We start from the raw sequence: 21,570 nt of genomic DNA, 5'->3' as shown, positions 1-21,570 counted from the left end.
AGTGTGAAAAGTGACAACGAAGAAAACTATGAGATAGGAGTAAAAGTGAAGGATGATGTGATAAACAAAAATGATGGTAATGATAAGATAGGAAAATGGATATATTTGGAATGAAATTAAATTTTAAAGGGTATTTCAGATATTTTGGTGCATAAAGGAGGGTGGGAGATTAATTGAGGGGGTGTTAAAACTAATGGCCAAAAGTAGGCGCGTTGGACTAAAGTTTGTTTTCGCTTTCACGTTCTCTGTTGTGTCGTCTCAATGTGTATGTCTATTTCTGTTCTTTCTTCTCTCTTGTTTCAGAACTCATGTTTGTTTGTTGTCTCCTTTTTCTATTTTGTGTAATCATCAAATTTGATTGATTTTTGTTAAGTGAAAGAAAGACGTTGTTGAAATGGAGTGTGGCAAAATGATAATGAAATGGAGGATCAAATGCGATGTCGATAAGCTTTACTCGAAGAATTTCTTCACTGGAAACTATTTGGTGTGTTGAATATATGCATTCTTTCTTGGTTGATGCAGCATTTTATGTATTCTTTGACATGATTTGATTTTCATTTGGGTGTGTGTGTTTTTGCTTGTAGGATGATTCTTATCTTTCCAAATGGCAACAATTTATCATGTTTTTTGGTTGCTGGGGATCTCTCTAATTTGCATCAAATCTGGAGCAAATTTGAATATTTCAAGGTGGCCGTTATTGATCAAATTAATGGCCAAAAGACAATAACTGAAGGTACTCCTAATAATTCTCTCTCCCCTTTCTTCCTTCTTCTTTGCTATATTTACTGGAATTAGGAACCAATTATTTTAAATAGTGACTTAGCATGTACTTCTACCAATACTTATATTTGTTTTTAATCAATTGTTTAATCTAACACTATTTTCACTTTATCTCAATATGCTAGAATATGAACACAGGTTCACTGCAAATAAGCCTGATTGGCATTGGGGTTGTGAGAGGTTCATAAGTTTATCTAAACTTCGTAACACCTATGGGTTAATCAAGAATAGTACTTGTATTTTTCAAGCTGAGATTGCTGTTAGAAGTCAGGCAGATCAAGTAGGTACCAAACCTGGTGCTAGTGTTGAGCCTGTTAAAAATGTTTTGCTAATCCTTTACCCAAGGAATTCTCTGTGGCATCATCAGGTGGTGAGCTTGTGGATTTCAAGAGTTTTGGGAAAATTGAAGAAGCTTTTGTTCCACTGTTGGAGGAAGTTTGCTCATGGCATCCCTCACTAATTGACTGCCAGCGGAAGAGAAAGAGAAGTCGCAGTTTCACAGAATGGGCATTCACAGCTTTGGGTCGAGTTTTTCATTTTCTTAAGAACAAAAAGGTGAAAGATATGAATGAGGAAGCTTGTAGTCATCTCCGGTTTTTATGGGAGGAACTTGAGACTTTTAAATTTGACTTGACTTGGCTGCAACCTCATATTCAATCTGCCTTAAGTATGAAAAGTTATGTAGAGAAGCTGTGCAGCTCAAAACGTTAAAGGAGAATGTGGCAACTCTAGACATGGAATTCAAATCGGTCGAGGAGAAGCTATTTTCCGCAAAGGTAGATCTTGAAATAGCAATACGAGATTTGTCAAAAGAAGGTTTCCAAGAGAGGGATTTGGATGCTGAACTGGGATATGGAGGAGGACCTTAAAGAGTTTCGGTCATACGTCGCTAATATCTCGTGTTTTTGTGACTAGATGAATATGGATGTAGGTGTTGATGGCTCTGTTGACTGAAATCATTTTTTATTTTAATTTTATGTCAATTTATTAGACCACTGCCAGTTTCTATGGAAAATATATGAACTTTTTTTCTGGAATTGATGCACTTATATCTATAATTGCTTGACAATTGGTTTCTGCATTGCTATAATTTGTTTTGCAGGGTCATTTTGCTCTGATTTCTTAAGAAAAGAATAAGAGCGAAGTTGACATAGTACAACTCCCTAATTCAAACAATGGAATGTCATACTGGTTGAAGTTTCATCTATCAAACTTTTTGTTTGAGAAAGGGGAAGATGAGATTAATTATGTGATCAAAATGAAAGAGATCTATGGCTTGAAAGTAGAGAAACATAGGCCTATCTGTGTATTAATATCATTACTCTTTGTTTAGGCTTAAATTAATCTTTTAAATTAATGCCTAAAAGTAACTGTTCTGAGGATGAGTGATAAATAAATTAAGATTTCAAAGTCGCTAATGTCTTTTAGGTTTGTTTTAAATCTGATAGTCGTATGTAGCTCCTGCAATGGATATTGTTTTTTTTTTTTTTAAATAATGTGAGGGTGTCCTACAAGACCATGAGGGCAATTTCCTTGTTGGTTTTTCAACCATGTTGGGCAATTGTTCCATTAACCATGCAGAACTTTGGGGAATTTATCATGGTGCTAAGCTAGCTTTAACAAGAGGCTTCGGCAAGGTCATTGTGGAATCGAATTCTGATTTTGCAATTAGACTTATAGACAAGGGCTGATTTACTGCTAAGGCTTCTACTTTTCTGGTTAAGAATATTAAGAGGCTCTTCGGGAACTTTGAGCAAATTCTTTTGTAGCAGAGTTTAGAGAGGCAAAGTCAATTGAGGCTCTACATCATATTCTGTCTTCACATTCAAAGTTCTTTTGTTCCCTACAACACCTACAAAAACTGTATGGGTTTAAAGATTGGATGGCATGAAAAAAACATTGCAAAAAAAAAAAGAAAATCCTATTCCGTTTTCTATAACTCCAAGAACCCCCAACAGTGCATAATTAGTATCTTATGCTATGCACTGTTTTTGTTAGTTAATAGACCAGCTGCTTCAGTAATACTCCTTATACTCTGGGTTTTTTTATCGAGCTGAATGGCATTGTCTGATCCATATAGCCGAGCTCACTTAGTGGGATAAAGATTTTGTTGTTGTTGTTGTTGTTGTTGTTGTTTTCTATAGATCAGCTGCTTCAGTCACATGAAGGGTTTGAGAATCAGCTGAAGGAATTGGAAAAGCAACATGAGGGCTGAAGCGCGACAATGGTGGGATCCGGGGCAACAGAGCAGTTGTTCTTGTCCTTGGAGATAAGTTTTGCTGCGCCAGAATTAAGAACTGAAGCTCTGCAGGTTAGTATCTCATGCAACCAATTCTAAGACTAGCACCTGTTGACTGTTGTCCATTTGGTAGACAAGTGATATGCCAACTGATATGATTTCATGCCTTTGTGTGAATGTATCCTCTTCATTATCTTTTCTTTTGGAATAGCATTTCTTCTTCATTATCTTTATCTTCATCAAACAAATTTGACTTGGAAACCATGAATTCTTGCTCACTGATAAATGATTCTTCTGCTGTCTCATAACCGCTGTCTGATTCATACTGGAGAATAGAATTGGCTGTCTTGAAGAAGATCTACTTGCTCTCCGAAAAAATCACCAGCATGTTGCCTAGTTTTGGTATTTCAGTTCAAGCTATCTTTGATCCAAGTTGTTGGGACAATCTGGACAAGGGTGGATCAGAGGTTGAATCATCATCGCCATTATTAGAGTCCTCCTTGCTCGCGTCGGCTAACTCTTCGGTTAGTGTGCTGGGAACTCTCGGTTTCATCGTTTGGAGGTAACTTGTTGGCCTCTAAAGAACTACCTCGAGAGAGAAGATCCTGCTTCGTTTTGGCTGCGTCATCTTCTTCATCTGGGTTTTTTCTAGATACAAGAAAAAGACATTTAACATTCCGAAAGGATTTTATCTTCTAGATGTAATGAACATGACTATTGGCTGTTTCACTACACATTGTGTCTTGGATCAAGTTATAGCAGCTATCTTTAACTCTCTATCCAAAGTAAACTAGCGTGAGATAGTAAAGAGTGTGGATGTATGAAGTATGCAACTCTAGAAGTTTAATTTTCTCTTCCTATCATGTAAAAGGTGAATTAAAGTCTGCATTAGATTGAAAGATGCTATATTCTAAGAAAACTCATCTTTTACCTGTACATTAGTAAGATCCACATTGTTTTCCAAAAGGAACCACACGAATTCGAGGAAATTTTCTTCAGTTGGGAGATAATGCAGAGGCCAAACTGCCTTTGGAGTAGTAAAGATTTACTGTCAGTATACTAAATAACAGGAAAATAAAAAAAAGGAATTTAATGTAGTGCATTTTTGCTCTGACGTTTCTAATTCGCATTAGACCTCAAAATTACGTTAAAGCAGAAGCTACAACATGGAGCTTCTCCGCTGATGTGCTTTGGAGTGGTGTCCAACGCACATCCAAACATGTACATATTGATTTATCATGTAAATCTTAGGTTTATTTTGATACGACCAAGAATCAGAGAGGGATAAAGAGGGAGAAGATCATAGAGAATAGGGGAATAGAGAAGAGTTTCATTATCACATAACTATCAACAACATTACTATTCTACAAGGCCTAAGCCTATTTATATAGGCACCCCTAATATATCGTAACATATTTTCATTTCATACCTTAAGAATACCTTCCTCTGCCACTAATCTGCCAGCAGACAATGTGGCTACACCTGCCGGGAAGCTTGAATGTTGAAATGTGCCCTTGTTCTTCTGCCCAACATATAAAGTCTTGGACGAGCTGAGTGTAAAAATCCACTTAGCATCTCCTGTTGTTTCAATAGGTGTCCCACTCTCTTTGTAGAAGAACCTCCCATTCTCAATAATGACTTCATAAACCTTTCTTTCCGCCTGCAAAAAAAAAAGTTAAAATCGGAATACTTTTACACATTACTTGACAGTTATTTTATCTAATATTTCTGGTTTTTAAATTAATTTACTTTCAAATTTCGGCCTGCTCGTAATTAAGGGGAGCCTTGGCACAATGGGAAAAAGTTGCTACTAGGTTATTGAGATCACGGGTTCAAGTCCTGCTCATTACTCAGGCCCTTCCCTGGAACCTTGTTTCGCAAGATTTTTAGTGCACCAACTTCCCTTTTTTATATAATTTAGAGTTTTACTGATAGACATCTATTAGTGACTGTTAGACAGAGTTAGTTACATGAGCTTGGTCCATCTGGATTAGAGAAAAAGTGATATTAAAAGGAACAAGAAAACTTACTGGACCAAGATACTTAATGCAATGCTGCTGAAGCTTTGATCAGGGATATCTCTCACTAGTGAATTCCCTGCCTTCCCCAATATCAAGCCTACACTTGTAGTAGATTGGTAAACATACATTAGCTTGATTAGAAGTTACTTGTAGAAAACAAGCTGCACTCTTTATTCTGGTTTCAGTATTACCAGTAGAAGAAATGTTGATTAGTGATTAGTGATTACTATCACAATGGAGCCATTTGACATAATAAAATTGAAGGTTATGGCCGTAGCAATGCCGAGGGTCAATCGGTTCAAATTGACAACCAGTTAGAGGAACTAGCAATGAATTGTCTCTAGCCAGTGCTGCAAAGCAAGCTTCCGCGCCCTCCAGTCTTTCAATAATCCCTTTCCAACCTAATAGATAAGGGAAGCACATGGAAAAAAATGACTAAATTGTCAAGAACATATTATAACACAAATCAAATAAGAACGGAAAAAACTTAGATCAAGTTCCGTATATCCTTTTCATCATGTTTCTCATTCAAACAATTACCTTGCAGCTCCTAGCACACGGCCAACGTGAAACCGCAGTCTCTGGTTTCTCAATGTCAAAAAATGATATAGAACTGCACTTTAGTTCTGCAAAATCCGAAGCCTTCCACCCATACACATGAATGCAATCTAGTAGGATGAACAACATTACAAACACCTTAATGTTTGATAGAGATTACAAACTTAATGTGACAGTAATTAATGAGATATTTCAAAGTAAAGACTCTTAAATATGAACATATACACTTCCATATTAATTGACCTAGGAATGAACAAATAAAATGGATCAATTTTTACTTAAATCCAATTGTTGGTTTAGCCAAGTGAATTTATTGAAACTAACCATCTCTGCACAATCTGCGAGCTGACTCCTTGTTCGGAAACTTTTGTGAACTTTCTGCAACTTGAGTACAGCTAGGTCTCTTTGATTCTATGGCTCCAGCAACGACAAATCGTGGCTCTTCTCGGACAAGTTACTATATCTTCTTGACTACTTATCATATGTGTTTATACTCATTGTGCTTATACTGGTTTACCAAATAACTCATTATCCATGTCTGCAGTGGAAGATTTGAAAGAAAGCAATGTCTCCAACTCCCAGCCTTTAATGCTGACTGATCCCTTCAAGCATCATCTTCCCTGCACAGTGTTATGGCAGATTTTGAGTCATAACCACATAGACACTCAAACTAAGTGATCAGAAAGTATGCTAATATGCTTTATTATATCTTCATGCACCAAGTAGATAGATGTCAAGAGAAACTTCCACGGTACTATACAAATCAGCAATTTTCCCATTAAATAAATTCTTATGAATATATCTTCAAATAAATCAAGATCTTTATCAAGAAACTTTAGATGGTTCATCTTCCTAGTAGAACATGCAAATTGTTCAAAATAAAGAGGAGGAAGTAGGAGAAAGTCATGAGGCTTGGAAGCTATGCTTTGCATTATATTAAGTATCATATTCAAATGGAACTTGTTTGATTCCCCTTAAGTAATGTCTCATGTTTGAGTCTTGTGTATGGATAAAACTCCACTGGGAGACCTAGCCCCACAAGAATGTGGATGTCCTGGGCTACGATTTAAAAAAAAAATGCTCTTCCCTTACAAAGGCTTATGAACATCTTCATAGATTTTATACTCTCAGCATTTTCATAATGGACCAAGACGCAACAATACAATCCATGCATAAGATACAATTAATTAAAACTCCCTGAACACACATTTCTAAATATCCATGTTAGTGAATATTGGAAAATTAAACATGATATATAATAAAATATTATAGCCTCATTTGAAGCATATAGTTGACCCCATGAATCTAATGAAAACTAAGGTTTTGGTTGTTGTTGTTGCAGTGAATGAGTGAATATTAGGATAATTGCTTGAAACATTATTTCATTCTGCACATTTCAGAAGCAATACAAAAGAAGGATCAAGGGACATTGTTATGGAGAATGATCATAGTCTCTGGCGAGCACCAAACCGAATCAAAGCTTTTAAGCTACTTTTCCCGCTTTTACACCAACAATTAGCAAAAAGGAAAGAGTAAAAAATAATGGGAATGGCCTAATTGTCATCAAATCCAGAAAAAACATGTTACAACAATGCACAGTGTGTGTATCTCGATCAAACTCAAAGGGAGCGAAAGAAAAAACCGCGTTGAATAAGTTTTTGGCAATTGGCAGTCATGAAAACTCAAAAGAATATAAAGTAGAATTTTTTTGACAAAAGAAAAATTTATATTGATGAGGAAATAAACAACCTTCAGTTTTCAAATAGAATGACTATTATGAATGAGATTAAAATTAAGAAAATTATCAATTCAGAAGAAGACGAAATATGATCATAGATAATGTATAGAAGGAACATAACATAAACTACCATGCTCTACAGATGTACTAGGCGGTTGAACTATTAAAACTTGATGGAGTTACTGGAGACAGAACAAGCTATTTCTGGTTTAGGTAGTTCAGTTGATGCCTAATATCTCCAATTCTATATACAAATTTTAAATCGCATAGAACAACTATAGTACAAAAAACAGGAAAAGACTATTACATTATGGGCAACAGCTAAAATCCAGCTGGAATCAGACACAACACACAACAAACTGACAGTATAATGCTAGATAGAAATAGTTGAACTCTCAAGTGGTGTACTAATACATTATCTTTAACAACTGACAATTAGAATCAAACATATACGTGGAAAGCAACAAAGAGTTACTTTTACAAAAGATGAATGTACAAGTAAATCTTCAATATAAAATCAATCAAATGTATACTGTACTAAACCTCATTATAGTTATATGAACCATCCTAGTAAAATCTTCCCCATAGTCATACGCCATATCTCAATACTTCATTGAATGAAGCCACCTCAGCTTCAACCAAAATCAATTCTTGTCCTGCTGATCTGACAACATCTTGACCTGACTTGGCTGCATCTTGAGCTGTCTTGGCTGCATCTAGAGCTTGGCTGCATCTTGGGCTAATATGGTTGGGTCAAGCGTCTTTTAACAGTTGCAGCACTCCTCAAGTAATTTTTTGCGCTCTAGGGCTAAGGCCGCCTTATAGTGAGGTTTGAGCCATTCCAACTCAAACCGAAACACCTCAAGTTCACTCCCCAACCGTCTAAGCTATCACATGAGCTGCTATACATTTCATACGTTTGCTGCTAATAGCAACACACTACCAAGACAGTAGAAAGCTGGCTGAGAGAATTGGCTTGAATGGTTCTTATTCCTATGGTTTTGAACTAGTGACGGGTGAACTTCACAGACTTCCCTTAGGAGTGGGATGGCAACGGGTGAAAATTGGCGAAATTCGAAAAAATTCACTCCAATATCTTCAAAAACAACCCTAAAGCCTTGAATCTGTGAATCGATGTGAATGAAGAACATGTTGCAAAGAGGGAAGAGAGGAAAAACCAAGTCTTCAATAAACTAAACTGTGAAGTTGATTTTGAACATTGAACGTTTTATATGCTTCAGTGTCAAAGAAGTAACCGTTATATTTATTAGTTTCGATGTTCGGCAAGAACAGAAAAAAAAAAACTTTTTAATTTGAAAATTTTAATAAAAATTATAAGCCTACTAAATAAAACTTTAACTATATTTTTTTGAAATGAATAAAACTTTAACCATTAATGCCTTAAAAAATAGCTTAAAAAAAAACTGCCTCAAAAAAATACATCAACTACACATTAAACTTTACATAGAAAAATAGCTTGATCTAGTGGCAGAGATGGCTTCATGGCCTTTGGAAACATATGGAGTTTTGGTTCTACCAGTTCCAGGGATCCTAAGAGGACGGGGTGGATGTATTAGAAATTGGGAGGCCTATACTCAACCACAAAAGCTAGCTCAAGAGTTGAGGTTTGTACTACCCTTATAAAGACTATATATGTTCTATCTCTAGCCAATGCGAGACTTCTAACAGGGTGAGTGTTGGTTGGGACATAGGGAAGGAAGAAAAAGAGGGTATAGGTTTGGGAGAGAAGAAGAAACTGGCAGAGATAGTTCTCATCTTAGAAAGAAGAAGAAGAAGAGAGCAAATGACCATAATGACTAACTGGTTCAAAATCCCATAAGTAAGTTAAATAAATACTAGTAAGACACATTAACCTTGTGACTTTAACCACTCTCTCATTCATATAGCGTGTATAAATTCAAGCTTAATTAAATGACCCCAATGACTTGTTCTTTCACATGAGTTCCAACACTTCTAAGTCACAGCCCTCCTCGACAAACATCCACAACAGCGACTCACACTACAAGAAAACAGTCATGTAGTGACCGTCAAATCCGTCACTAAATGGGTAAAATCGGTCCCTAAAACATTTAATGACCGATTTAGACCCCGAATTATATCGGTGGTTAAAACATTGGTCGCTACGGCTAGTGACCGAAATAGTGACCGAATTTAATGATTGATTATGCAACCGATTTAGTGATCGAATTAGCGACTGAATGACGTTTGTGACTGAATTAGTAACTGAATTAGTAACCGATTTAGTGACCGAATTTTGTTTCCATCTTCTATTGCCACGGTTGGACTTAGAACCGTCATAATAGATATAATTTTTTGTTTTATTTCCAACATGCAGTCCAGTATTAGCAGGCTAGTTCAGTAGTATTGATGATATCAAATTTAATACACACAGTCATTTTAGGTCCAACCACTTATCTAAGCACATAATTTTAGCATATACACATAATAGTATAATACATTTCAAGGATCAAACTCAATCCAATATTTCATATTATTCAAAGACTATCTCATGACAATAACTCTTGTAGAAAGCATGTGATAGAACTAAATTAATCTACAAAATATAGCTAGAAACCTAACGGGTATGCTCCAAATGCCAAGCTGCATGGTCACCCCTAGGCCTGCAGTGCCTACATATAGAAAGCAAACCAAACCCAGACCTATTATAATCTTTAACTAGAAAATGTTAGCTTCCAACAGCATCCGGATCCATAAAAGTATAAATAAAAAGGAAACAAAATACCTTAAATTTGCTTGCCTTTGATGAAATAAATTTACTTCAAACAGTTTTACAACAACTTTAATTACCTATTTCTAGAGGCTATGGTTGTATATCACATAAGACATCAAAAAACACTCACCTCTAATTTATTATAGATAAAACAGCTTCAGCCCAGCTTGTCTTCAAGGGTTTGAGTGCTTGGTTAGGATTGAAAGTACAAAGAAGTCAACACCACAGATATTTCCTCTAGGATTTCGATGACTAACCCACTGCAGATTTAGGAAAATAAAAATCCATGGAAAATAAAAATATGTTAACCTTGTGCTTTTAATAATTTAAAAGCAAAGCATACGTACAATTTTATCTACCAGTGAGAATGTGAGATAGTTTACCTTGTGAGTATGTGCATATATAATTGTTAGTGTATTTATTAGCAATATCATAGGATGAATTAAACCTCTGAGACCTAAGGAACTTGTAAACATGTCCAAGCTTGCTTCCATTCCTGTCACTGCATTATAATGAAACATGGAGTTCAAACTATAAGGACATCCGATTCCAGTAGAAATTCAAATATCACTAGAAATTCAAACAATAAACTCACCCGCGCGTGGAGAGCGTGTCACTTCCGCAAGACAATCTGCACTGTCTGTTTCTATATTGGATTCCAGCAGTTTCTAACCATTAGTAATGAGATACTCCCTCCGTCCCCATATATAAGTCACTTTTACATAATTCTTTAGAATTAAGAAAAGTAATCGCTAGCAATAAATTGGTAAAATGTTTTTTCAACTTTCCTAGATTATCCATGAATATTTTCTCTCTCCAAATTAATTTTCTTCAAAATCACAATATCTCTTTCATATTAAATATGAGGGTAAACTTGAAAAAATCTATTAAAGATTTCTTGGTAGTGACTAATATATAAAGACAAAAAAATGACTTATAAATGAGGGCGGAAGGAGTAATTAGTAACATATAATAATATAAGAGATTAATTAAATAAATAAGAGATTATAAATAATTCCTCCATGAGTGATGTATTTATTTATAAAATGATTGGCTTTTTAAAAAAAAATTATATAAAATATTTATTACCTTCTTAAAAATAAACAATTATTGTTTAAATATACTGTATTGCCTGCAGAGACTACCCTCATCCCCGGCATCTTTGTGGCAATTTTCCCTATTCTTCCACCCCTCACCACCAGAGACACTGTAGCCAGTGCCATTGTTATGTTTGTGACTCCCCAGCACCATGTCCGAAATGGAGCACTGGCCTCTCAAGTGCAGATCATTGTCATGCAACTGATAAATCTGAGATGTGGAAAATTCTGAGGCAAAGTTCCAAATTGCGCAAGACTGCTTCCTTAGAAGCTCCAACCAAATTGGGCAAGACTTCTTTCTTAGCTGCTCCAACCAATTGTGGTAGTCTTGGTGATGTTGTGAATTTCCAACATAACCATACTTTGCCCTTTGATATCATGAAACTGTCTCCAAATTCCATGTTTTTGAATCAGCCATCTATTCCACCTCCAATACACACACACTCCTTAGAAAATAGCATACCTCAAGATCGAGCCTCTCGGCAATTAAGTTCAACTGAATCTCAGCTTAATGCATCCCAACTCACTGAATCAGCTTTCCAAACTAAATGTTGTGCCTTTATGCTCCACAGCCTCCAACTTTACAACATCGAATGGTACAAACCATGGTAGATATCAAGAGTCAGAATCTACCATGGTGAGAAACATATACCAGTCTCATTCTGATCCAAGGGAGTTGCTAGGTGTAAGTTATTAACCATGCCATCCACAGAGAAACAGAACTAGGAGCGAGGAGTTTAAGGCCTGTTTCTTCTCATGTGATATCCAATGGAGTAAGTAACCTTGGTTTTGGGAACAACTTGACAATGAACCAGTCTACTCATGGTGCATCTGGTTTCACCAATCATGTCAATCCAGCGCCGCAATATGACAGATATCATGCTGCAACAGGATTTTCAAATAGCAGAACTTGTTTTGAACCAGCTTATGAACCCCGAGTATATAATTACCAATCAAATGATAGCCAGAATTTCTATGGAAATTGTATTCAGGGTAATGCAGGTCCTCCCTTCAAGTTATATGGCACGTACCTGAATAGAAATCAGCATTTATATGTGCCTCAAGTTGGAACTTAAAGTAAACTTACAGGGAATATTCTTGAATATGGAGCTACAAGGCAAGATGGTTACCAGTTGAGACCTCATGATGAGATTCAAAGTGAATATTCAAGAATGGCGGGTTTTACAGCCTTTGATTCAAGTTGGATTGAGAATACCAGTAACAACCTTTCTGGTCTTCAAAGCTCAGGATCTATGAGTATACCAATACCACCCTTTGTAGAGGACTCTAGTACCCAGTTTCAGGGAAGCACTACTAATCAAACACTGGGCTTTTGATGAAAACTGAGTCCCAGTTGAAGTGGGTGATGTTGATGCTAGGGCATCACTGGCTTCTACTTTTTGTTCTCTCTCAACAGTTTTAAAGACTTTTTAGCTCAAAAAAAAATTTAATTTTGTACATTTAATATATTTATTTATAGAAATTAATTAAAAAAAATAAAATGTCTCGTTCATACTGTTTTAGTTGTTCCCTCGATAGTACTTTGATCGGACGGTGAAGAAAGTTAGCAGAGTATTAAAATTTAAATGGACGTGACAGCATGCTAGTAGTACTCCTGGTCGTTCTCTTAAAAAATGGAAATTAAAAATAATTTGGAGATGCAGGGGATCGAACCCTGTACCTCCCGCATGCAAAGCGGGCGCTCTACCATTTGAGCTACATCCCCGTTCAAGAAGCTTCATCAAACTAAATACTTTAACTATAGATATGTCCGACACTCCCAGATTGAAAGAAAGTGCAACAATACTCATCACATCCCAATTATCAAGTGACTAAGTTACATTTAAAATGTCAAAGCCAAATCACCCCTTCACACTACTAAACTTTATTTGTATTCACAAGTACGTGTGTGTTTGAGTATCAAATAAAGACACTTCATTTATTTTGAAAAACGGGATTAGGTTTTCTAAGGTGGAAAATGTGGAGCATGAAAGATGGGGCCTCTACCAGCTTTAAGGGAACTTAGTAACTTACAACACAAACATGCTCTTAGTTAAATTTGGATGGTGCTTGTTGTGATACCTCAAACCAAATCAAGGTATGATACCTAAAATGATGTGTATCAATAATATACATGTTCTGATTGAAACATACATGCTCTAAATGATGTATACCAATAAAAAAAATGCTCTAAATTTTAAATGTTAATATCCTTATCATTATTTGCAAAGTAATCCTCCAGACAATTCCCAACCCTTCTTCTTCCCTGCATCGCCAAAAAATTCTTTCAAAACAGAGGTGTCGAGCACCATCGTTCACCGATCACGATCTCCAAATTTCGGCATCTATATCACCAATTAACCTTGACGGCTAAAACCCTAATTCACATACAATAATCTTCTAAATCACTTAATGTGGGTATCATACCCAAAATAATTTTTGGGTACCACAGAATTCACTTACATTGGAAGGATAAATTACATTCTTTAGGATTGATCTCTGAATTTTTCCCTCCTCAACTCATAATCTCATATGTCACTCAGCTCTTACCACTTGAGTTATCCTTCGGAAACAGTTAAGTTTGAATTTGAGTTTAAAATAATATTTAAACTGATTATATTTAATTTCTTCAGTCGTTAATTTATACTACAAAAATTAACTTATTAATTTTTACTTTTCAAAAAATAAATCATTAAATTTTTATTTGGATATATTATCATATATTCATATTATATATAATTTTGAAAAGGTTTTGGTTCTTTAATATTATACAATAATCAAATTAATTTCAAAATTTAATATTACTTTCAACTCATTTTTTTTATAATTATGACTTTATGTAACTCATTAACCTTTTACCTAAAATTTGATAGTAAAATTATAGTGGACCATCATTTGATCCTTGAAAAATATTGGGTTGGTCAATTTAGTCTCTTAAAAGATAACAATTACACTTTTTCTTTTATGAAAAATGGTAAATATAATAAATTTAGTTCATAAATGATATTGTAGAAGGAATACACTGATTGTCATTTTCACCTTTTAGGGATGAAAAAGGTAAGTTCATCTTTCATGGATCAAAATTACCGACCCTATATATTTAAAGGATTTAACTGAAAATTTACTATAAAACTGGAACCTAAAAATGATTCAAGAACTTGATGAACTAGTCATATGTGCCGCTCTAGCATTGAACATCGGGAATTACCATGAAGAGACCTCAGCATGAACTCCATTTGACTCTTCCATATGGGAAATCGAGGATGATTATTGTAAATAAGGGATGAATGATCAAATGGAGAATGATCCTTAAGAGACATTTTTTTTTGTCACAAGAGCAAAAATCCTGAAGACACATATGCTAGTGAAGAAAATGCTAGCGAAGAAGAAGAGTCGATTCTCAATCCAGTCATGATGTGTTAAAGTGGTTCAGACGGAAAGAAGATTCAAATATCTTTTTAGGGTAACCCATCTTTTTATTATTGATCAACTACCTCATCAACTATTGAGAAACCTCTGCTGACTCTCAAGGTTGTAATTGATTTTAATGTGTGCATGCCAACCCACACTTCCTATAATCCTTAACTCTAAAGAGGGAGTAGTGGTTTTGGGGGAGCTTATTACTCAACTAGTTGCACACTATAAAAGGGAGGATCTTAATGGAGATTTGAAGAGTGCTAATCAAGAATCTGACATTCAGTTTATGGATGATGCTATTAGGTATTGTTTGGTTTAGGAGAGAAAAATAGAAGAAAGAAATATATGGTATGAAAGTTTGGGTTAAAATTAAATTCAAAAATGAGGTAAGTGAGAATTGAACACGAAACAAAACAAAAAAGTGCTTACGTCCAGACTGATGTACCACCTTGATTTTTGTGTCTAGAGTTACCTCCGTTTGTATTTGTACTTTATTACATGGGTCATAAAAAAATACACATAGCATTAAGATCAAAATCAAAAGAATGTGGGGGCGGCGGCCCTAGTGGGCCACCGCGATGCCTACGCCCCGTTTGCAAAGCTTAGCAATTATATTTATAAGCTTCTTGAAATCAATCAGGGTTTCTGTGTTTATTTAGATGTGGAACTGCTATTAGGCCTTTTATGTTATAGTATTATGGTTTGGATTTCTATTATGGTCCTTTTTTTTGTCAAAGATGTATGAAATAAAACCTTAAAGGGGTGCCAAACAACTTTTACAAACATGCGAGAATAAATCTCTAAGAGTGCAACTGCAATGCATAAATATATGAGGAAATGAAAGAATAAGTATGCACACTCAAGCTGACATAACCAACAGGGAAAAAAAAAACATGTAAGTCTTTGTTGTAGCTGTTAAGTTGGGATAATTATATCTTCACACCTCACTTTTGAGGTCTCACTTTTGAGGTGTGGAGAGGTGGAAGAAGAGAGAGATAGGAAGAAAGGAGAGAGAAATGAAAGATGTGATATGTGATTTGATTGATAAAGAAGAGAGAAATAAATAGAATGGAGGTGGAAAAGAAGTGGAGAGGTGTGTATATATCATAACTCGTTAAGTTGAGCTTGCATTGATATTCATCTTAACCCAATAATGGGGAACTTCATTTCATTTGGGTCTTAGGCCTCGTTTGGATATAAGCGTATTTGAATTTATATTATAGTATAAGCTTATGTAAATAGCTTATGCCGGACTTATTAGATTTTTTGAATTTACTTTCATAAAATGTTCAGATTAGCTTATGAATAAACACTTCTTTTTATTTTTAACCTATTTTCAACTTTTTTTCAATAAGCTTAGTGAAGTTTTTGGATGATCAAAACCATCACATCATAAGAAATGTCAAAGAACCGCTGAGAGAAGGAGATGTTCTCACCCTTCTTGAGTTCGAAAGAAAAGCAAGAAGGTTGCGTTAGAGGAACTGCCTGTGTTTGGGATCCTGATTTATTTAAGCATTGTTGTTTTGGTTTTGGTTAGCTGATCCCAAATTTTAGTCATGAATTTAAATTTGTATAATCACTTGGTTTTTTATGCCTGGCCTTCATATGGCTCAGTTTTAAGTAAATTTTTGCTTTGACTATATAATCTTTTGAGATTAATTTTTATGCATTGAAAGTGTAAAAAGTGTTACACGGTTATTCAATCACATCCTTCCATTTCCTATTTTAAATATTATTAAACTTAAAATTAATTATGAGCTAGCAAAGTGGAGGGATGTGATTGAATGACCGTGTAAAACTTATTTACACTGTCTGTGCATATAAATTAATCTATAATATTTTTCATGTTCTTTTTCCTCGACCGAGATGTAGAGTCTGTTAAATAGTCAAAGTAACTTTTTCGTAATTATGAGTTTTTTTTAACTTAAAAACTACTTTTAAGTTAAAACTGAAATAAACATATATAATTTTTAAAAAAATATGAAAATAATAAGATCCTCACACTTTTACAAAGAAAGTAGGGAAAAGTAGCTTATATAAAAAAGCTAAGTTTTAAAAAAGGTTAATGTTCTATAACAGTAAATATGAATAGAAGGTAGAGAAAAAACTAAAAAAAATAGCGGAAAAGAAAGACATCTTTATGTACATATTTAAAAGAACTTATGTAAATAACTTTTTTTTTTGAACTTTCTGTAAATAACTTATGTTTTATCAGTAAGTTGTTTTGAGTTTATTTTCATAAATTATTACAATTAGTTTATGAATAAGAACTTATACTTACTTAAAAGTATTATTAAATTAACTTACAAATAAATTCTTATACTTGGTTTTTCGCTTATAATAAAAATTATTTGGTTTTCCCAAACATACTCTAAATAGATAACGATCGAGACATAATTACTTAGATCCATTCCTTACAAAGTCATCCTTGTGTGGTTGTGTTCAACGAAATAAAGAGCTTGGCTATAATAACTAATAGTATTTGTTGGACCATGTTTATAGGAAAAACAATATGGTTTCCGACTCCCTAAATAAATATGGCATATCCCTTCAAGGAGAAACTAGGATTTTTTTACTTTCTTTTACTTCTTTTTGTAATAATCCTTTTTCTTTTACTTCTTTTTGTAATAATCCTTTCTTAACAGATGCAGCAACAACTAAATTTTTCAGTTTGTTTGGCGTTAGCCCCCTTGATATTTAAAATATTGATACAAAAATAACCAATCAAATTATGTTATATGTGACGACAATCAACTAGATTCTTAGATTCTTGTGTAAAAAAGTTTAACACCGATCGTGCTATTAGAAATTGGGAGGCCTATACTCAACCACAAAAGCTAGCTCAAGAGTTGAGGTTTGCACTACCCTTATAAAGGCTATCTATGCTCTATCTCTAGCCAATGTGGGACTTCTAACACACCCCCTCACGTCCAGGACTGAACAACCTGGAACGTGGGATCAACAACAACGGGTGCCCCGAATATGGGAAGTCTCCACAACAAACAACAAATGGATCTAGGATAGGCTCTGATACCATATTAGAAATTGGGAGGCCTATACTCAACCACAAAAGCTAGCTCAAGAGTAGAGGTTTGCATTACCCTTATAAAGGCTATCTATGCTCTATCTCTAGCCAATGTGGGACTTCTAACACGTGCCTCATTCATTTTCTAAAAAAATAAAAAATTCTTACAAACACGATGGACTGGTCAAGAATGTTTCTTCTACTCATTGAACAACATCAGTATTTGGCGAGCAACTTCACAGCCTGACGAGCGACTTCTTATCTAGTGAGTGACTCTCTAATTAGCGACTTATCTCACATTCTACTAGCCATCATTCGCCATGTGGGCAATCTCTTCCACATGTGGGGTCTTTCTTTATGATGTATGTATTCTTCATGCCATGTTGATGATTTTGAATTCCCCATGCTCTGTTAGCGATTTATTATGCTTTGAGCCCAAATTAATTTGGGTCTATACCTTAGGTGAGATTTAGAATAAGATTTTCACTCTCACTATCTTTTGTAATTTACATGTTCATCATTATTATAGTGAAATAACTAGGTTTAGGATACCTCCATAAATCTTGTCTCATTTTAACGTGGTTTAGGAGTTTACAGAAACACCTTGACACGACTAGGCGGGGTACAAGGTGCAATAGAGGGTAGGTCTTGCACCGGTGCCTTATAGTAAGGGCCAATGATATTACGCTATTTGTCTAGGGGGAAATTGGTTACTGCATTTCACTGTTAAATAATAAATTAGATATATGTGTAATTAAACGTGTAAATGGCAATAAAGTCCCTGCATTTATGGGTTCTTAGGTCGGTTTTGTGGGTCATCTTTTATGGGGTGAATCTGTTTGATGATTCTGGTCAAAATATTTCGTTGTTGGTTAATTTGGTTCGACCATGTAATGGCTTGACGCCGTCGTGCAATCGAAGCCCATGTGGTGGTGGATTTGGTCTCGTTTAGGGCTAAAAGCTTTAGATGTTGTCATCGAAGAAGGAGAGTCTTCATCATCTTACTTTTATTGTAACATGAATAGATGAGGTAAAACACACATAAGCTCAATAAAATTTGAAAGTTTTGTGATGATTAATGGAAAACTCCACACACTAGACAACGTGTAGTGATTGTTGGAAAATTGGAGTAATTTGGTAGTGCCTGTATGTTGTTTGTTAAAATTTCTGACCCAAACTTGGTTTGTTGAATGCATAGTAGGTATTTTCTCACCACCAGACCTTGTCGTAGATGCATTCCATGGGTTATTCATACGTTTTTGTTGATAAGTTACATTACATTTTCGTGGTTGTTGCTTGGTGTTTTTACTTGTTTCACTAGATTGATTTGCCAAACTTGAAAGTGTTTGTTGTGGTTGGTGTATGCAGCAATTATGTAGTATTTTTGTTTCATGGTAGCGAGATGTAATTAACTTACATGTCTGTAACTGTAGTTTTCCATGTCCAGATTGATTCTCCAAATTTTCCTCTTGTAGAATTGATATGACTATTTGGAATAGCACCAAGAGAAGGTGCGATCCCCTAATATGCTTGGGGGAAAGTAAGTTCTTGTTATTCAGGTTTCCATATTAGTGTTTTGATGTCCATGATGAATCTTCATAGGGCAGGCATCAAATTATGATTAAATAATTGTGCTCTTGCGCAACACTTGAGAATATGGAAGTATGATACTGATATTTCAAAAGACATGTAAAGAGAACAACTTTTGAAGTTTGAAATCCTATGATTCTGCAAATATAAATCATCTCCTGAGAAAGTAGCAGCATCTTGTGATGTCACATTTTCTATGCTTGCACATCCTCAAAGTGCAGTAAGTATATTTTAGTGTAGTTTTGAAAGCTAATAGATTAGATCTGAGCTAGTTATGCTTGTTCTATATCAGATGGATGTTGCTTGTTGGAAGCATGGAGCTACAAATGGAATGAGTCCAGAAAAAGGGTACCATATTTAAATTCAAAATTTCAAATTACTTATAGTACATTGCTACCATTTTCACAAATATCGGCATTTTAATTGAATATCTGAAACTTTTGTATGCCAGATATAACAATTCTTGCCTCTTTGGTTTTCCTCATGCCTTCTCATCTTACTATTTAGAACTTTGATCTATAATTTAATTTTGAGTAATAAATTTGAAAGGAAGTCACCTATTAATCTTCCTCCCCTGCTTTTATAATGTTTGAAAGCTTCCTAAATTGAGTGCATATCAGCACCGTTACCTATAATACATGGACACTAAAACAATCATAGAATGACTGATTGAATATTAACAATAATCTGGTTGAATAACCAAGAAAGGAACACAAGTTCCTGCATCCAATTCTTAGCTTGTTTGAATAGGTTATAAGTTCCCACCAATCCCAAAGTTCAACAACGAAGACCAACATTTCTACTAACTAACAGATTGAGGTATGTATATAATAACACTCATTTGGGGAGGATGATGAGTGGTGTTTGAAGGTGGGTGACCAAAACTACATGAAGCAAATCCGTTAGAAACTGGATAGAAATGAAACAGAAAACCAAAAGTGCTAACAAAGACTGTAGTTGGGGACGAAAACTACAATTTATTTTTGTTACGTACCGGTCTTACGAAAAGGGTGTAAGTGAGAGACCAAAAGTGAATTTAAACCAAAATGAAATTATCTCAAAATATATTACTCATTACTTTGAAAACTTGAAAAGAACAAAGTTATTTAAGGACTAATTAAAAATTAAATTCCTTTGATAGGAAATGTATTATTTAATTATGAAAATGTATGTATACGATAGACATGACATCAGGTAGGGTCCGGTGCGGGTTTCACCATGCCCAAAGCTGAACCTAAAATAGCACACCCGAACCTAAATCCAATTCAGGTGCAAGACAACGCCCACACCCAATGGGTTTCGGGTTTCGACACCCGAACTCGAAACCTGGACTAGGCGAGCCCCCAGGGTCCCTCGCCTAGGATGCTCACACTTAAGCGTGGGATAGACCCAGGTCTTTTGGGCCGCTCTCCCCAAGGCCCAACCGGCCCATTTAGACAGATTAAAGGCACGAAGGCCCAACCCCAAATCTATAAATAGGGGACGGTTACCAATTGTAAGAGACTCTGGGCTCATTAGAGAAATACACATTTGATATTCAGTTATTTTATCTCTCTAGATTCTTTCTCATAGTGCAATCCACACACTCTAGGGGCTATACCCTATCTCTATGTTCTTGGATAGAACATTTGGCGCCGTCTGTGGGGATCGATAAATTTTGATTCCCAGGCTACGTGGATAGTGAATTGAAGGAGAAATTCTCTAGTTTTCTGTGAGACATTTTGTTGGTTCTTGAGTTTTTGGTAAACGTTCGTAGGTGCCGATGAAAACACGTCGCAGACGACGGGAAGAAGACCTCGTGCGACGGCGCACTTTGCCACTGCGTCGCGTTCGTGGCCGTCCGCGCCGCCAAACGATTCACCGCGAGGAAGCAACTCCAGTAACTCGTCTAGCTCCGCCTTCGCCTCCTCCGTCTCCAACACCTCCGCTGCCTTCACCGCCAACGTCACCGGGGCAAAGAAGGTTGCCAGAACAGTCACCTGTGGACTCAGGAGAAGAGACGTAGGCGCCTCAAGCTCCGATTTCCGGACAGGATTGGAGACGCTTGATCAGCAGCATCGACGAGATAAGGCAGCGAAACGACTATCTTCAGGAGCAGCTAGAGTATTATCGTTACGAGCAGCAGGACGAAGGAGAGCGCGAGGCAGAGGCTGTGGCTGAATTTGAGCCATTTTCAGCGGCGGTAAGGGAGGTGGCCATTCCAGATAATATGAAGAATATAGTCCACGAAACATACAACGGAAAAGCAGATCCAAAGGAACACCTACTGTATTTCAATACAAAGATGGTGATTAGCGCCGCTTCAGACGCAGTCAAGTGCAGAATGTTTCCAGCGACTTTCAAAGGAACAGCA

At 35.7% G+C, this 21,570-nt stretch overlaps 1 long non-coding RNA gene, 1 other non-coding gene and 1 pseudogene across 2 annotated transcripts; 1 reads left to right on the top strand and 2 right to left on the bottom strand.

Annotated features, from left to right (window-relative positions):
• Positions 1-231: 231 nt before the first annotated feature.
• LOC130716594 (uncharacterized) lies at positions 232-3,917 on the top strand. Its single transcript, XR_009012090.1, has 4 exons — positions 232-484; positions 585-733; positions 906-3,091; positions 3,356-3,917. It is a non-coding gene; the product is annotated as an uncharacterized LOC130716594 (long non-coding RNA).
• Positions 3,918-3,929: 12 nt separating this feature from the next.
• On the bottom strand, positions 3,930-11,339 carry LOC130719318 (IQ domain-containing protein IQM2-like; annotated as a pseudogene).
• Positions 11,340-12,838: 1,499 nt separating this feature from the next.
• On the bottom strand, positions 12,839-12,911 carry TRNAA-UGC (transfer RNA alanine (anticodon UGC)). Its single transcript has one exon. It is a non-coding gene; the product is annotated as a tRNA-Ala (tRNA).
• Between the last annotated feature and the right edge of the window lie 8,659 nt (positions 12,912-21,570).

The sequence above is a fragment of the Lotus japonicus genome, chromosome 5 (genome assembly GCF_012489685.1).
Source record: "Lotus japonicus ecotype B-129 chromosome 5, LjGifu_v1.2".
NCBI lineage: Eukaryota > Viridiplantae > Streptophyta > Magnoliopsida > Fabales > Fabaceae > Lotus > Lotus japonicus.
This window is presented reverse-complemented; position numbering and strand designations above follow the sequence as displayed.